General features: G+C 40.7%; 1 protein-coding gene and 1 non-coding gene across 3 annotated transcripts in view; both read right to left on the minus strand.

Moving 5' to 3' along the window:
• Nucleotides 1-17863, minus strand: part of TET2 (tet methylcytosine dioxygenase 2) — a 72741-nt gene that overhangs the window by 39856 nt on the left and 15022 nt on the right. The gene's annotated exons all lie outside the window — the stretch shown is intronic.
• TRNAS-GCU (transfer RNA serine (anticodon GCU)) lies at nt 7905-7975 on the minus strand. Its single transcript has one exon. It is a non-coding gene; the product is annotated as a tRNA-Ser (tRNA).

A 17863-nucleotide genomic window follows, 5' to 3' on the forward strand; every position in this document is an offset into this window, starting at 1 on the left:
ACTGAAGGGCTCTTCCCAAAAGGCCTGATAGTACATAAATTCACATCTTCACCAGATAGATAATTTTATGTGCTCTGTAGAAGAACAGGCTTTTGTCAGAATTGCATGATAGCTGACTTGGTTTTGAAGGGGGAGGGGAAGAAAGAGGGAGTTTTCTCAATTCCTGTGTATTTCTATTTAGCTGCTGCAGAAACTTCCCCATCTGCTTTGAATCTACATTTTAATTTCAAATCTTAGCAAGAAATGAAGCAAACTGGCTTTTGCTATGCCTGGCAAAGTACGTACAGAACAAGTCACTGGACTGAAAGCTGTTCCAAAATTCAGGAATGTAACAAACTTTAAAGCCAAATTACCTGGCCTTATGCTCCATTTAACCAATTGACTTAAGATGATTATAATCAGAAAATAAATTTCATCAGTCTGTTCTTTAAATGTTGTCACCCCTTCTTTTTTATCTGCTCTGCAAAGACAACTTGGTTTAAGGAAGTGACATTATTTAAAAATAAAAAAGCACTTCATTTCTCAGGCGAAAGTAGACAATGAAACTTTGCCTGCTTTACTGAACAGCTAACAGCTAAACAAACCAGCAGGTCCAGATTAAACTGCCAACTAGCCGCAGTTTTAACAGCACTACCTAAATTCATGTAGTTGACATGATTTTGCCATTAATGATAAAATGCTGCATGCACACACACACACACATATATAAAATGAATGCTGAAGGTTTTATTTTTACTTTATGGTTTGCACAGGTCTACTTACTTTTCCTAGTGCAGGAATTTTTATCCATAACTGTCAGTAGGTGTCAGAAATGGAAAGAGCTGGAAATGGAGCTGTACAAGGTTTCTGTTCTGATCTGATAAACTTGCAAATAAACCACATGTAACTTCTGGTACGGATAGGCAGCAAAAGCTAATCGTGATGCAGACCCTAAGTTAATTTCTGTCTGCTTCACAAGCTGTACCAGGGGATAGTGATATACAGGCCAACTCACAGGATGATAAGAAGCAGAACTGAGTCTTAAATTACTCCTAGCTGAAAGGAATTGTAGAAGTGCAAGTTACTTGCATCACATTCTAGAGAGACCATAATTTAAGGGATTTTTTGTGATGGAAAGAAAATGGACAAGTGAAACCGTTGATGCAGACTTAAACTGTTACTTGTGAGAATAAGAAAAGGAGAGGAGAGTTTACTATGCCCATTCAAATGCCTCATCTGCCTGCTAATTTTAATTAAGACTCCCTCTTTGTAATGATGCCACAGAGCCTAAGTCTTCAAAAACAACAACAACCAAAAAGTTGTCACTAGGCAGATTTCTGTGAGTCTCCCGATTGAATCATCATTTTAATCTCTTCACTGCCACCCCCATCTTCCGAGCAGAAGCCACCGGGTGCATTATCTGACAGCCAACATGCTGAGAAATGCTACTGCACTCCTCAGGGAATTTCAATGATGCAAAACACTGTTTTGCTGTGTGACAAAAAAGCTGAAACCTGCTAGTGTTAGAATAAGCTATGTTTTTGAAGCCTGGATGCACATCTTGTTTTCATCTGGAAAAAAAATATTCATAAGCTTTTTTTTTTTTTTTGGAGGGAAAATTATCCCTTTCCTTCTATCTCTTCTCTATCACCCTCACTCCCCCCACAAAAAACCCAAACACAACCCTCCAACCTTTGGAGAGCTTTATAAGTACAGTAGCCTTTGCAAAGAAATATTCATCAGTGACAAAAACTGCTGGCTGGATTGGCATGTCTTTGCTTGGTGTCCTTGTGCTTTCTGTGATCCTTCCTCGTCCTCGTCTCGCTTGCTGACATTTCATGTGTCTTCAGTAACAAAGGACGAGAAATAGCTTCTTGCTCCGTGTGCAGTGGTGTCCCAGCCAGCTGCTCTGTACCACCCCTCTCCGATCCTACAGAGGCCAAACCAAGTTTACTGACTAGAGCAGGTCACCGGTCCCAGTTAGATACCAGCCACTGTCTCCTCTTCTAGTAACACAAAAAGGAGAGGGAGAAAAGAAAAGCCCCCAAAATCCCTTCTCTATCTTATCCGCCTGCCACCTTTGTAAGCCACAGAGCCAGATCAACCAAGAGCTGCCCACAGGGATGTGCTAACTGAGATGCTGTTTGGCAGCAGACTGCGTCCTTGCACAAACATTCACAAAATAACTAATTAAAAACATGTGCCTCGCCCTGCTTCCTTCCCTCGACGAGTTAATGTAGGCACTATTTTTTCTTTTATTATTTTACGAACAACAACAATGAACAGGTTAAGGAAGGAGCACTTCAGGAAAAATTTCATCGGCAGAAAATGCCGAAAGTGGTCGTGCCTTTCCTTTCTTCCCCTGCACCCGATTGGCAGCCTTTTCAGCTTGCATTGCAGGGAAAATATAAGCCCAGAAGTCATGCAAGAACGGGGTGTAGGGGAAAAGGTGGGTCACTCGAGGCAACTTTTAATTATAGTGAAAAAAGGAGGAAATATGTTTAAGAATTGTTTTTCTGTTGCCTTAAAGCAGTTTGGATATGTGATATGAGAATAAACTGACTTTCTGTGAGCTGACAGTTGTCAAGAAAACTGGGTTTCAATGAAGAAACTCTTTAGGCTCCGTTCAACTTAATGTCTATCTTCTCTCAGCCTTGCTCAGAAATGAGAAGACACAAAATTGGAGTCAAAAAAGTGCATAAGATGCCAAATAGGCAGCGTTCTTAATTACATCATAGATAATCCCGGGGTAATCACGGAAACATGCAAGGAATGGGAGTAGCTTTAATTCAGGAAAAATAACTGGACTGTGTAATGGGGAAAACCAGCAAATGCACGAGAGCAAGCAACACTGAGGCAGCTGCTACAAAATGGGCAGCAGAATGATTTCCATGTTGATCTGAGATCATCAAGCTACAGGCACTAGATTTTTATCTAGCTGTTGTATATGACTAATGTATAAGCTCAGTGTGTAAATAAAAAGCTGAGGAATGAGTCTATAGAATGTGACTTTATTTCTGTGTAAACTTGGGAATAATTTATGTGAAACTTTAAGTGCAATAGGAATTTTCCTAAGACTTATTTAAATGGAGACCTTTCTCTGTAGGCACAGTGGGCAGTCTGCAAGGGGGAAAGGAATTGGCTCCTCGTGAGGACCTTGATTTCTAGAGTTGGAGAGGAACAGCTTTGCCGAGCTGGAAAAAGCTGCATGTGCATCCACGTGCTTTGGAGGCAGTCTCATCTCTGGGTCTGAGCCAGTTACCAGATAGGAACATGCTGAGAAAGCAGCCCCTGATTCCACATGTAGCCCGGCTATTAATCAGGTGGCCGCGGCGTAGAGGGATGCTGAGAGGAAGCGGTGTTTCTTCTGCCTATGATGGAAAGGGACTATGGCGCGACCCAGGGACGTCCCTCCAGGCTGCGGGTGGATGTTGCTTTTCTCAGCAGTCGCGTGGGAAAGCTTAACAAATGTCAAGAACGAGGCTGGAGCAAAAGGTGGGCCAAGACCTGCAACAGTGTTAAGCACATACCATGCAGACAGGCATCTAGTGAGGATTTATGAAATCATGTTTGCAGTTAACATAATTACGTACTTCATGGGAACTGCAAAAGTACCTGTCCTGAATCTCAAGATATCTATATGCCTCAGTAGAGACATTCCTTAGGGCCTGCTCTTCAGCAAGTCAGGTATGTGGTTTCAGTGACCAGATCAGATGCTTGTTAACACAACTCTCCTGCACAGTACCTAAGCTCTGCTGTGTACCAAACGTGTGCTTTTTGTAGCCAGGTCCTTGAAACTTCTGTCTCTAGCATTTTGATCATCAGTCCTGTATATAGTTGATGGTGTTTCCACTGACCTCCATGAGATCTTGTCAATATATAGAGAGTTGCCAGGATCAGCCTTATGAAACTTAGGTCAGAGTTGTGCAAAAAGCAAAAAGTGCAGCAGCAATTCCACCTTGAGCTGTGATACTAGACTTCCCTGGCTAAGCAGGTAAACTGGCTTAACAAAGCTACAAGGGAAACTCTCAGCAAGTCTGCTGATGATACAAAGCTGGGGGGAGCTGGGAGCAATGTGCTCTAGCTGACCTTGCTTGAGCACGGGGGGTTGGACTAGATGATCTCCGGAGGTGCCTTCCAACCCCAACTACTCTGGGATGCTGTGAATAAAACATATGCTGCAAGAAGTAGGCCTGATATTTTCTTACCTAAGACCATCTTTCTGTACCTTAGCACCAAACCCTTGACACAGAAAGACAAAGCAGCTTAGTTGGCTTTTCACACAAAAAGCCGTCCTGCTCCAAAACAGTTAACTACACTTTTGCTCAGAGCAAGGGGAGGGTAGGGAGTGCAGAAAATGATCTCTATATGGTGTTCTTTTTTTTATCCATATAAACTGTACAGAATACCTTGACAATCTTTGAGATACACAGTGCTAGAATAGAAATGTGAGTAATTACTGAACATGACAGTGTGTACAAACCAGCATATTCTCCAGTGTTTTCAGCCATGTAGGCTTTCTTTCCTCTGCAGCCTTGCATAGGTTCCTTTAAATCACTTTAGCATTATCTACAATAAATTTTGTTGCCTTTTATGGTAGTTATTGCTGTATGAATACTATGTACTCTGAGACTTCCTCAAAACTGCCCAGTTTATCTTACAGTTTCTACTGAATAAATACTTTATTAGGATCTTTTAAAGCTGTAACTCTATCCCATAGAGTAGGTTATTTTGCAATGAGCAGGTTGTGAAAAAAAAATCTCTAGAAGAGAGCTGAATTGCTATGATGTAAGAGTTAGTAGATCGATATACCAACAAGCTGATGACTCCTTCAGAACTGACATGTGTCTGTTCTCATCCTGACTTGCTTACAGAGCTTTGTAGTTCTGAACAGTCACTGAAGAAGTCTTTCTAGCCAGTGCAATCACACAAGTGGTTTCAGTGCTATGTCATGTACGCTCTGAGGTTTAAGAACACAAGGCTGTGAATTAGTATTGGTTACTCTTGCACCTAAATGCAAAGTTTGACGGGAATGGTAACCGGTCCTGACTTGGGCTCCATGTTGCACTTTTCAAGCAGGTAGTTCTGGGATCAGCAAAACTCATGAAGCCTATGAGTAGTAATGGGTTTGCTGCTTCTGAGTGATTGCAAGAGGCAAGAGAAGCTCTTCCCATGGCTGGAACATGTATACAGGCTCTCTCCCATGAGGATTCTCTGGCATTTAATAACACGTGAGGTTATCCACTAGTTCTTTTCTCACTCAGGAAGTTTACAGAGGTTTTTCTCCTTTACTCAGCTTCCTATCTTCATAAAGCCTAGAGCACCAAACTATCAAACATTGCTGAAACCAGGCAGTTGCCTCAAATTCTTTTTGATGGGATTGTGGGGGATGGAGAGGCACATATGGGCAGTACGACCATGTATTACCCATTTTGCTAGAAAACAGTTTGAAGTATATTTCTAGTTACAAGAGGGATGTATGATGGTAGTAGCTAGTGAAAGTGAGCAGACTGGTCACTGACATTAATGGGGCGAGAGGACCTCCTCCGGAGGCAACTGGAAGACAGCCTGTGCTTAGGTTCACTGAGACAGGAGAGAAGGTAGGAAGTACAAACATGCAAGCCTTTTCAAGCAAGAGACTTACTACAATTTGTTACTGGCTCATTAGAGGGTGGTACTTTGGATTCAAAGTTTTCTTGTTTTGCAGGCAGAGAAACTTAGTAACTCTTGATTTGAGGAAACCCAATCAGAAGTGTTTGACCATACAGTCAGAGCAGAGCTTCGGACAGGAATAGTGCAAAGAGGTGCTGCAGTTTAAAAAAATTCTATGTTGTTTTACTGCTTGTTAAGTCACGTAACTGCAGGATAAGAAATTTGTGTCAGTCATTGAGTTCTCCCAGAGAACCATTTCACACATGTTAACATGAAAGGCTTGAGATTCTCAGAGCCAAAAGGAAAAGGAAGTTAGGAGTATGTTAAGAGGAAGTCCCTTCCTAGTTTTTAATTTAGATTCCTCTGGAAATAGTTGGAGGTGTTTGCAAAGTGTGGCAATAACAACTGAAAAGAGAGAAGTTTGAAGGATGTGAAGGGAAACAGTGTAGTCACACAAGCAGAAAATTCATAGGTACTTTGGGAGCAAGCAAGCTGTAATGAATTAAGGAGAGTGCCATACATATCCAGATACAAATGCAGAGCTTGATTAGATTAGAGAAATGAGATGCCTGGCCATCTTTGGGGCATGGGAAAAAAAAAAAAAAAAGCAGCAAGATAAAAGGAAGGATCTTAAAGAAGGGTAAGAATGGATCAATGAGAATGTGAAATGGGGAAGGTTAGATATGAAAGATAGAGGTTATGGACACAGTGGAGGAAAAAGCTTATGAAGGCAAGTTTTGAAATAAAGCAGTGATGCTTTTCAGCTTGTAGGAAGTGAACAGAGCAAGCAAGAGGTGAAACAAAGTTTACATAGCCAAGAAAGGAGACTATAAAGAAATAAGATTCTGTTTCCTTCCTTTTAAAGCCATATCACTATGAAAATTGTGAGGTTTGGCTTTCTAAGAATGATGATTATTGCTCTTACCTACTTCTAAGGCTAGTGTGGTGTGACCAAATAATATAGTGATGAGTACAATTATACTAATGTCTCTAATGGTTACATGGGCAAAGAAACACTCAACCCAAGAGAATGAGTTAGGACGAATTTACACGTCTAGCTGGTTTATAATGGGCGGCATGAATTTCCCATTCAAAATGATCAAATGGTTTATACGATATCTTCCCGTGACCCATGGAACTGAATCTGTGTCATGGAGTAAGGTCACTACACTGTCAGCTGGGTGACAAACCTAGTTTGAGCATTGACTCGGGATTACAGGCCATGGGCCACAGGCCAAGGGATGTCGAGCGTTTCACAGAGGTGACGCGTTTACTCTCGGCGGAAGGGTTCCAGCCGATCGGCACGCGGCCACGCCGTCCCCGTGCCAATTCATGGAAAGGCAACCGTGCCGCCTCCAACGGGAGCGACTTGTCTGGCTGTCCAGATGGATGTGGCACTATGCCGGCAGCAGTTAAAAACAGGAGTGAGAAGAGGACGAGAGACTATTCGATAGTCATTGGCCCTCCGTATCCAGCTTTCTAAGGAGAGCGAATGCTTACAGCAGATGTCCTGTTTGCTTTGGCCAACACGTTCTGATACTTTCACAAGAAATGGAGGGACAACAGGGTAGACGTTGAGCTGCTGTAGATCGGGGTAATTCCATCGATTTCAGTAAAGCCGTACTGATTTACGTCTGTTGAGTTTTGCCTCAAGGCCTGAACAACTGCATTAGCACAATGGGACTGTTTCGCTGGAGCATCTCGGACAACACCGTTCCAGATATTCCTCGTAGAACACAGATGCAAATCTGTCCCCTCCCTTGTTACTACTAAGATGCTTTGATGCTGTTTTGGGTTTGGGTAAAACAGGTAGGAACCTCACAGCTGCAGTTCAATCCTTTAAACAATGCCACGACAACTGTACTGCACAGTGCCTGCCAGGTTCAAGCAAGGACATAGTGGTGCACACGTCAACAGTGGAGCTGCAAATGAGGTAATGTGTTATCAGCAGACAGGTCAGGACTCTATATATCAACTCCTGGAGCAGCGAGTGACTAAAAATAACTTTCTATTACAAGTACCCATTTCCCGAAGAAGGAAATGCCCTTGTTTAACACCTTCCACCCCAAACAAACCAGGAATGACTTATCACGGTTCCTATATCCTTTGATATCCTAGTGATCTAGCTGGATAACTAGTTAAAGTGCTCTGCTTTCACCTCCATAACCAGAAATCAAGAGTAATATAAAGACCTGAGCAAGACCAGCCACATAGATCACAGAATGGTAAGGCTGGAAAGGACCTCTGGAGATCATCTAGTCCAGCCCTCAGCATAGCCCATACGGGGATTGAACCCGTGACCTTGGCATTAGCAGCACCATGCTCTAACCAACTGAGCTAAACCTGCCCCCTGACCCTCATCACCTGACTGTGAGCATGGGTAATATTATAGTTATGTATCAGTCTCTCTTTGCTCAGGAATGTGAACATCAAGAGCAAGCGTGGGACTGAATTACTTCTCATGCATTTTGAGGCACACATCATCAGAGCAGTATCTAGACCACTGAATTAACTCACACATTAACTTCTCACTTGGACCTGAGCTGTGAATAGGGAAGACTTTAGTTTCTGTTATTAATCCAGACTTAAACACAGAAACAAGACCTATCTCAAGCAAATAGTATTTCTACTGTGTTTGTAAAATTTCTTCACTATTCATTTGTAGTTTACAGCCTGCCACGAGAAGTTTGTTTTAGCTAATGTGTAATGGATGTTTCTGGCCTTGCCATGTCTGAAGGGGTTCACAGGACAACACTTATGTGAAGTGTACAAGTCTGTATTCCCTGGTACTCTGGAATTAGGCTTATTCAGTTCTAAGGGAAAACTGAATAAGGCCCTGTTTCTCAAGAAAGTTGGGCAAAGAAAATTAAAACTTAAGTACTCAAATTGTATTTCACATCTTATAAGAAAAACTATGCTTTTACTACTGGCCAGTTACTTTCTATTCCCTCTGCCCTCCTAATTATTATTTTGCTAGATGTTTATATTAGTAGCTCACAGCGTGGGCTAATCCATTTATCTGACTAAAGTAGTGGATTTCCAATTGTGCCACTATGGGCCAATAAAACTTTTTCCTAAAGATAATACTATTTTGAGAACCCTCAACAGAGGGCAAGAGATTACAATAAATAAAGCACCAAATGCTACTTGCATTAATACAAGAAGATTGATCCTCTTCAATGAAAAAAACAAGATCATCTGAAAAAGGCACTTACTAATAGATACATATGAAACAAGCTTTCCTCAAGTGGATTATCCATGGCATATCCTAGTGATCAAAACCACTAGTGTTTTATTAACGTAAGTAACGAACTTGAACTTGCCCTGCAATAGGCAGGCTAAAAACTCCTCTGAATTTGCATTAGTTGACTCAGGACTGTTTGGGGGGGGGGGGTGGGGGGGGGGGGTTGCCTGACTACAGACAGTGTAGTGAGTATAAAAAGGACAATTAAGCACCACTGCTGAGCATGTCTCTTCTTCCCGTGTTGCACACCCTGGCAACAAATCAATTTTGTCTTTTGCTGTAAGATTTTCTCTGCCTGCTCAAAATTACTCTCCCAGAATCCTCTAGAGCAACTTTTTTTTTTGTTCTCTAAAGTTCATCCTGCCAGTTGCTACTTTAGTAAACAGCACATAGCAAGCAATAACTTTATTTTTTCCATTCCCTCTAAAGGTTAAATATAGGTGAACGTTTCATTCTTTGTAACAAGTAATTGACATGCATGAGCCAACTTTCTGTTCAGAACATAATTTGTATTCTTGAGAGATCTGTGCGTATTCTTGTTCATATTGCTTCTTCCCTGAAGGGATCTAGGAGGGGGAGGAGAGGGAGAAGCTTTTACAGTTTGGCTCACAGAAGTTAGAGAGAAAGATCTAGGCTTTCAGCTCTATCAGATAAATGGTAATATAACTGCACAATGTACAGTACAGTGGCACGTACTGATAGGAAAAGAACAGAGTAAATAAGGGGGAGGAAGGGGGCGGGGAGAAGGGAAGTTGGCAAGCAGAGAAAAGAGCCAAGTAAATTTACTGCTAAAATGTAAATCATTAGAGACTTTGATCTATAAATTTGGTGGGCTCATTTCCCTCATTACATGCATAATTCAGGTGGGATTTTTAAGAATGGGAACATTCTAACTGCAGTCAACACAGTTCTTCATGTCCTTACACTTAAGCAGCATTTGCTTAATCAAATTGGGATCAAATCATTAAATCAGATTTATTTCATTCACTTCAGTGGGTTCAGGATTAAGTTCTAAAAAGCACCATTTTTGTGCGTGTGTGTGTGTGTGTGTGCAGGGAAGGAATGTGCTCTTGCCCTTTATAAAATCAAGAGTCCTCTCATGTGGTTACATCTTCTTGTAAGAAGGTCTTTTCAGAACTTATGTATAAAAAGAGCGTCAGCATATATGCAATGCCTGTAATTTAGAACATAGCTCAGAGGTTGTTGTCTCCTCGGCCAGGTTGGTAGGTGTGGTGGGTACAGCTGTGCTATCTTTACAATGCCATAATCTCTCAGCTGCTACTTTAGGCCTTTAATTTTACCAGACACGGGTGAATTTTTATTTTGCAGTAAGGATCTTTAACTCCCTTGCATACATATTTTTTCAAGATTAAAAAAAAAACATATTGCTTGAGCAAACACAGTAAGTATTACAAAGTTAATGTGAAATCACTTTTAAAGTCTTAATAGTCACACTTTTACCTACAAGGGTAGGTGCTGCCTATAAGAAGTAATACAAGTAGCTTGTAACATTCATGTACAGTTTTAGAAGAGCGAGTAGTGTATTTTCACTCAAGAGAATATAATTTCACAGACAGAACTGACAAAGGATTATACATCAGTAACATAATTATTGTGGCAACTTCATGAGACTTAGCTAGTGTATAGTCTTCATGCTGTTTTATATCACAGTATCCTCTTACAGCCTGTTACTTTCAACTGCCCACTGTATTCACCAATAAGAATTGTAGACACATAGATGCCTTTTGTGTCTAGTAAAAAAAATTACTCTAGTAATGACAACTTACCCAGACATAACAACCTATACTGCGCAACGAAAGCCTGAAAGAGCATCACGAGGTTATACTTTCCACTCATACTTTATTTCAAACAGGTGTGCAAAGGGAACATATCAGAGAGATTTAAATAGAAGGTTAAGCAGACTGTAAATTTCCATCTATGCTTGGTCTAATTAAAGCTATGAACATACTTGCAGCCTGAGAATTTTGTTTAGAGTAATCCCCTTATCAAAACTGTCATATGCCAGGAAATGTTAGAAGCAGAGTTTCTTACTCCCCATGTTCTTGAGGTACTGACTGCCATTTAAATATCAACATTTCTCAACAGCTTTCAGTTCAACCCACAAAGGTTTTCCACAGTAACTACTGGCTGAGTTATGAGCCCCTTACTCATACTGGTGATTAGTTAATTCCACAAATAGCTCCACTGACTGCAATGGGATCACATTTAATTATGACTGCATCAACAGAAAAGATTTTCAGCCCTTTAGGACTAACTCAGATAGTGTTATGAGATAATCAGAACACCAGTGCTCCCAGAGGCTGTGCGCACTAGACTTTCTTTGCTGCTTCTGCTTGTGTGAACGATAAGCCACTGCACAACAGACAAGCAGCAGTGTGTTACTACTGCAAACTGTGCTAAACCTGGGTTATTTTTTCACTGCTCTCTTCCTGCAGAGACAGATCTTTGCCTCTTGTGTGTGTTGCATTCTACCATAAAACCTGTATTTTAAGCTCTGGGGGGCAAGGATTTTCTCAGCTTTACACCATCTTACCCAGTGGGGTCCCGAGTTCTGCATCTCTAACCAGTATTTGCAATTACAAATAATTAACAAATTATACAGAAAAATGATTATTCATGTGCTATTTATAGACTACAGCAATATCTTTGGGCCTCAGCTGAGATAGGGGCCTCCTCCTATTAAACACTGCAAGAATGTATAATGTGCTTTTGATTCCCCTCACTGTTATCTGTTTCTTCCTAAAGGGCTATATTGTGAGCTTCGTACACTGAGGCAGTTAAAATCACATGTGATCTCACTGCAGTCAATGAAACCATTTGTGAGATTAGCTAATCATCACTGTGGAAAAAGCACTCATGTACAGGTCTATAGTTAATGGAGAGAGAGGAAAAGGAGGAGAGGGGGTAGAAGAGAGGGGGGAAAAAAAAGAAAAAAGAAAAAGCTTGGCAGGACTGGGCCGGGCCGGGCCAGCAGTTCTGACTGGAACAGAGGTGCTCAAGGACAACACAAGCCCACCCGAGGCCCCAGGCTGCTTCCAGGGGTAGATCTACACGAAGATCACTGGGGTACCCATTCCCCTACTGCTCCTTGTGTTGGTGTCCTTGGGACTGATTTCTTCAGCTGAGCTTCAGCCTGTATGTTACAAAGCTTTCTTTTTTGAGAATCGCTATGTAATAATCTAAAATAGCCTGCCCTATCCATCTTGAGTACAGCTGGGCAGAGTTCCTTCACACTATCTGTCATGCCTAAAAATATTCCTGTTATGAAAACAGAGATACTATGTCTGGTTTCGTGTATACTGTGCCTGTATGCTTAGTGTATATGTAAGTGCATGTGGAGTAAGTCTCAGGGTAAGCTTCCTACTCTATGGAACATGAAAGTTGTACTGAAGAATTATCTAAAACTGTGAAATCAACAAGGGCTTGATAGTTGTTTCAGTGTATTTTAGATGTACTGCTACACTACAAATAAATCTGCAGCAAAGCAGATAATGTATAAAGCAGGGCAGGGAATACCTGTTAAACTCTAGACTTGTTAAACTTCTGCAAAGCTGTGGGCAGTGCTGTTCACAGTAATACTTTGCACTAGCTGTGAGAGAGAAAAGTAAAACCAGGAATGGGGCAGTCCATGACTCACCAGTGAGGTAAAGTATAATATGTGAATGCTTCCAAGGAAGAGAACTAAAGGACAGTGCAAAATAGGGAAGATGTACGTGACTGGTCTCTAGAAGATGATAGTGGTGAGGACCATAGTGACAAAAAAGAAAAGTGGGAGGTATTTTAGGTCATGCGTGATTTTCCTCCTCTGAAAGTTTTGTATGTCATAGAAAAAGCCCGTAGAAGAATCAGATGTAACCATACAGAAACAGGAAACAATGAAACACGTCTGAGGGTAGAGGAAAACCCTGTTAGTTCAATGCCTCTCAGGGCTTCTTAAGTGACAGTGTGCTTACTTCAATAAGAAAGGTCAAGCATGAAACAATGTGCCCAGCTTAGGTAAGGCTCAGGAATGTGTTTTAAAGCGGGAAGGGAAGAAAAACATCCAAGCACAAACATCTGCTGAGTTTAGGAGAAATGAAACAAACAGGCAGGCTGAAAAAGGAATGGCAAAGTTGTCTCCAGTTCTCTCTGAAGCTAGTCCAGGTCAGCACTTACTGCTAGCTAAACTGCAAGATACGAGTTCCAACAAGATACTCAGATTTTATGGAAGGATGAATATTTCTTACAAGTGCTATTTTTCATCAGATTAATGTACTTCCATGGAATTTTAACTTTTTATTATTATATATATATATTTTTTAAAGTACTTCCATAGTTACTTTGAAACTTTTCTTGCCTCCCAGTTTCTGTGACTCTGTAACCAGGTACTAGTGTACTAGCTGCATACCAGTCCTCTGTGACTGCTAAAACCAACTGCTGAATTCCCTGGAGGGAGGGAGACATGCAGATGAGGCAGCGCTTCCCTGTCTAGTTCTGCACAAGAGAACCAGTAACCCTTACAGAAGACCTGCCATTCCCCCCCCCAAGTATTTTCATTTAATGCAAACTGATGTATGTAATTAACAAATTTAAAGGATTCCTAAACTCTATCATAGTTTATGAAATTCTTTGGCACATGCAGAAGAATTTAGATACTTTCTGGTTAAAATAGTTTTGACAAAATAAGGAAAACTAGAAACAGTAATAAAACAACATCCCTGAAAGTACACAGTGTGTCCTTCCCCATGTATAAAGCTGCAACAAATCTGTTGATAGGCAATGTTAGATATGCAAGGATGAAGTAAACAAGCAGCATAAGGATTGCAAAGTAAATATTTGGGTGTATTAGCCAACATTTTGAGAGTGTTTTGTGCTTTTAAATTTGTTTGTATTAGTGTTTGAGTCCAACTCAACTTCCAGAAAAAGATAACTGAAATGATCCGTCTCCTGCCCAGTTATCTCCTCCACCAATATTTTTGCTTATCTCTCTCTTCTCATGTTTCATGTTGTTTCAAGCAGCTCTTTAGCGAGCCACAAAAATGTTAGCTATCCAGCTAGGTTTAAGTGGACCCCAGCTGAAGTAAATATTCCAATAGACATACTGCTTTTCTTTTCCATTTCTTGGTTAGTTCTCTTTGCGCCTGTTACATGTACATCAAGAGCCTTTAAAATGTTTAGCGAGGAGACCATGCATTACAGAAACTATTGCTTTCACAGTGCTGTGTTTCTATAGTAACCATCTTATTAAAGCACTGCAGCCATCTGCTTTAAATATTAACTTCACAAGACCATCAGGACTAGCTTAAAACAATATCACATGTTCATTAAATATTAAAACTAGAAACAAAAGGGGAGAACTACAGGAGAGAGCTTCTTCCTGTTCCTTCAATTTAATCTTAAAAATTTTTTTTTTTTTTAAAAAAAAGCAGTATCAGTGTGTTATTTTTAAGTGATTGAATAGTTCCTTCCACTGCTTTAGAAAAAACTGTTTAAGTGACCATGCTGTCTTTTCATGGAATAAAATATAACTCTTTGGCTGCTGCAAAAACAAACAAATGAAGAAAATAGCTTCTTTGGCTAGATGGCCACTTTGCGCATGTTCATTCTAAAAACACAACTTCTTTACCTGTATTCGTAGCCGTTCTCTCAAATACCGGAACAAAGTCTTTTGAGGAAGGAACACACAGGGAAACAGCCGTCAGCTGCTGAGGAGTGCCACACTGGAGTAAACAGTTATCTGTTTTTATCACAGTCTGCTGAAGGGTGGTTGCCTCAGAGAAAGGTATAAATACTTGGCAATATATGCAGGCAATCTCCAGCTTGTAGGCCCCCTTCCTTCCCCCCTCCTACTAGATTTTATCCCAGTGAGCATGAAACATGAAGGCTTGCTATTTAAAAAAGAACTTGCATCAGCAATACCTTGTGACAGCAAGGTCCTTGGATTAAGTACACCAGATTGCATTTGTTTCCTTTTAGCAATTTGAAATATGTTGGCTTTTACTTCAGCAAATGCTCTCTTTCTTCAAACTGTACTACAGAGCTGAGTAAGGGTAAATTCCTGAGAGCCTTTCTCTACTTCTGAAGTATGGTATCTAGCTTGCCCTTTTACTTTTTTTTTCCCCCACTGTGCTTTACTTGCACTTTCCAAGTTCTGTGCTCCCCTCTCTAATCCTAGATCAGACTACTATCTCCAAAGTGACAATACAGGGCAGCATTTATAACTTGCCAGTTTCATCTTAAAATTTCACTGCAATAGGAGGAGGAAAATTCAGATCTTCCTGTGGCAAAACCATAGACCTCAGGTACTTGAGCTATAGAAAAATCCTTTCTAGTGTTTCGGGTTCTCTGAAACACACTTTTGTCTCCATCCAGTAGAGCTTAATGAAACAGTACATAATTCTGTAATTACTGTATTCATTTACTTCAGTTCCACATCCGTTTTCCCCAGTTTTTACTGGTGCCACACCAAGTCAGGGCCTACACTAAACTGTATGTGATATTGTCTAGATGTCTTTCTAAGAGGGAATTCTTTTTATTATGTATGGAAAACCAGCAGTACATCTATGTAACGAAGATGTAGTCCTGGTCCAAGAAATTTAAAATCTAGTGGATCACCGGACCCTCACACAAGCACATGATTACTTACTTTAAGATTCAGCCAGTATTCATTTCCTCCTACTAGATGACACTGACTTCTCTGTTTTCAGGCAGTAACCTTTTTTAATGAGGTTCTTCTGGGGCTTCTCATATTAGTAACTCAAAGGCAGCGTCTCAGAAAGGCAGGAGCAATCACCAGCACAAACGCAGAATGAGGAACAACTGCCTAGGTAGCAGTTCTAAAGAAAATGACTCTGGGAATGACAGAGGGTATCAAGCTGAACAGCTGATGTCAAGACTTTTGAGAAAAAGGCAATTTTGCACAGACTACATTCCTGTTTGCGTGGCTTTGTCAGACAATGTTCTCTTCCCTCTCTACTCAGCCTTAGTAGGGCCTCAGCTGGAATGCTGTATCTGTCCAAAAAGAAAAAAGTTGATCAGGAAGAGAAGACTTGGAAGAAAACTAGATCAGAGGTCTTTAAGAACAGATTATCCAAATATTTGTCAAGAATGGCAGAGTTGCAACTGCTCTAGTTTGGGAGAAGAAAATGGATTCAATCCAGGCCTGTTTCATACAACCTTTATGGACACCTTGTCTATCTTTCCCCACGTTATGCACTGATACAGGGAAGCTCCATTTAGTATACTCTCGTGAGAGAGCTTCTGGATCAGGAAGCAACCAAATTTACTAGGTCTCAAGCCTAGAAGGTGACCACCACTGTTCCCCTCAAAGTTAAAAGAACTCCTGTCTCCCATGTTAGAATTTTGCACAAGAGCATGACATACTTTTATATGGAGTCTTATGATACTTGCCACACTTGAGACACTCATTCCCTCCACACATGTGGATCTACTAAGGAAAGTCAATTAGAAAAAAAAATTGCCAAGTAGTAGAATGTGAGTGGAATAAGACAAGCCCTGGTTTTGCTTCTTCTGCTGTATTTATACTGAATTCATCAAGCAGGGTTTCTGCTGTTTGCCTGTAAAGTAATACAGACTTTTTTTTTCTTTCATTTATGTATAATTTGACTTCCAGAAACGGGGATTCCATTATATTTTGAAGCTTTGGAGGCTGGCCATAACCAAAGGCAAGCTTGAGGGCAAGGCATAGTAGTACTTGTAGTACTGAAAGACTTGGGAAGAGACATAAGCACTTTGCTATTTTAATCCTGGGAACATGAACAAGAGCCATGGTTAGGATGGTTCAGCCAACTTTTTATTTTTGAACCTACTCTATAACATGAGAGGTTCTCTCTTTCCTAAGAACTTTTCTGAGCATTTTTGCCTAATACATTTCCCAGTACTGCAAAAATCTAGAATATTCATTGTTCCTGTTCTCTCTTTGCCACACACTGTTGCTCTTGTGACTCTTTAATTAATAGGACTTAAAAAAAAGAAAAAAGAAAAAAAAGAAAAAAGCAGAGTGATGGGAAGCATTTTGTGCTTGCGGTTTGTACTGAGCAGATATTCTTTGGGCCTGTTGCATGTTTCTGCCTTGCCTTTCAATGCTATGGGATGTTTCTAACGTAACTTAATATACTGTGCAGCAGGCGGTCTGCATATATTTTTTTTTTTAGTCTGTGCACAAAGGAAATAAGCAACTGACCTGCTAGGGAACCATGCTCTGCTGAGGAAAGCACGAGTAGGGCACACAGAGGAATAATGTGGACCCAGTCAGTGAGACTCCTGGATCAGAGAGTCCTTCTCCCTTGGCTTCACTCAGTTCTGCAGCTTCCGATAGTAGCAATTAGATCCTATCCAAAACTCCCAGTTCCCACCTCATAAAGAGACATTGATGAAAAATCCCTGAGGTAAATACCACAAACCATCTTTCACATCTTTTCCATCTTCCTGTGCTTTTGCTAGATTGACTTATTTGTTTTTTGGGGTGGGGGAGGGGGAGGAGGAGGGGTTGTCAGAAAGTTGCAACTTGGTCAGGAATCTCCCTCTCTCTCTATGGCTATGGTTAAAGCCAGTTATTTACTATGCAGAGGAATTACTTTCCCCAAACTATGTACTGATATAATTATTGGTCAACATATTTTTAAGAAAAATTAGTCCCAAGTCTGTTCTCCGGTAGCTGGGTAAAACTCTTCAGTAAGAACTGCACCCATGCATCTGAAGACATAATTAGGCTTTAGGTGTGCCTTTTGCTTAACTTGTTAAACAAGATTTCTTTTACTTTTTTACCTAGAGGACAAACCCATGACAGAGTCTGCATTTATTTTGAGATATTCATCTAAACTGACACAATGGCAGTATTCACCCTGTAGCATACAATGCTAATCTTACACTGTTACCTTCCATCCTGCCCCCACCTAAAAGCACAGGATAAAATAATCATAAGCAGCATTTCTCATTATATTTTCTTCATGGAGCAATTGAAAGGAG

Source organism: Rhea pennata, chromosome 4 (genome assembly GCF_028389875.1).
Source record: "Rhea pennata isolate bPtePen1 chromosome 4, bPtePen1.pri, whole genome shotgun sequence".
NCBI classification, from domain to species: Eukaryota; Metazoa; Chordata; class Aves; order Rheiformes; family Rheidae; genus Rhea; species Rhea pennata.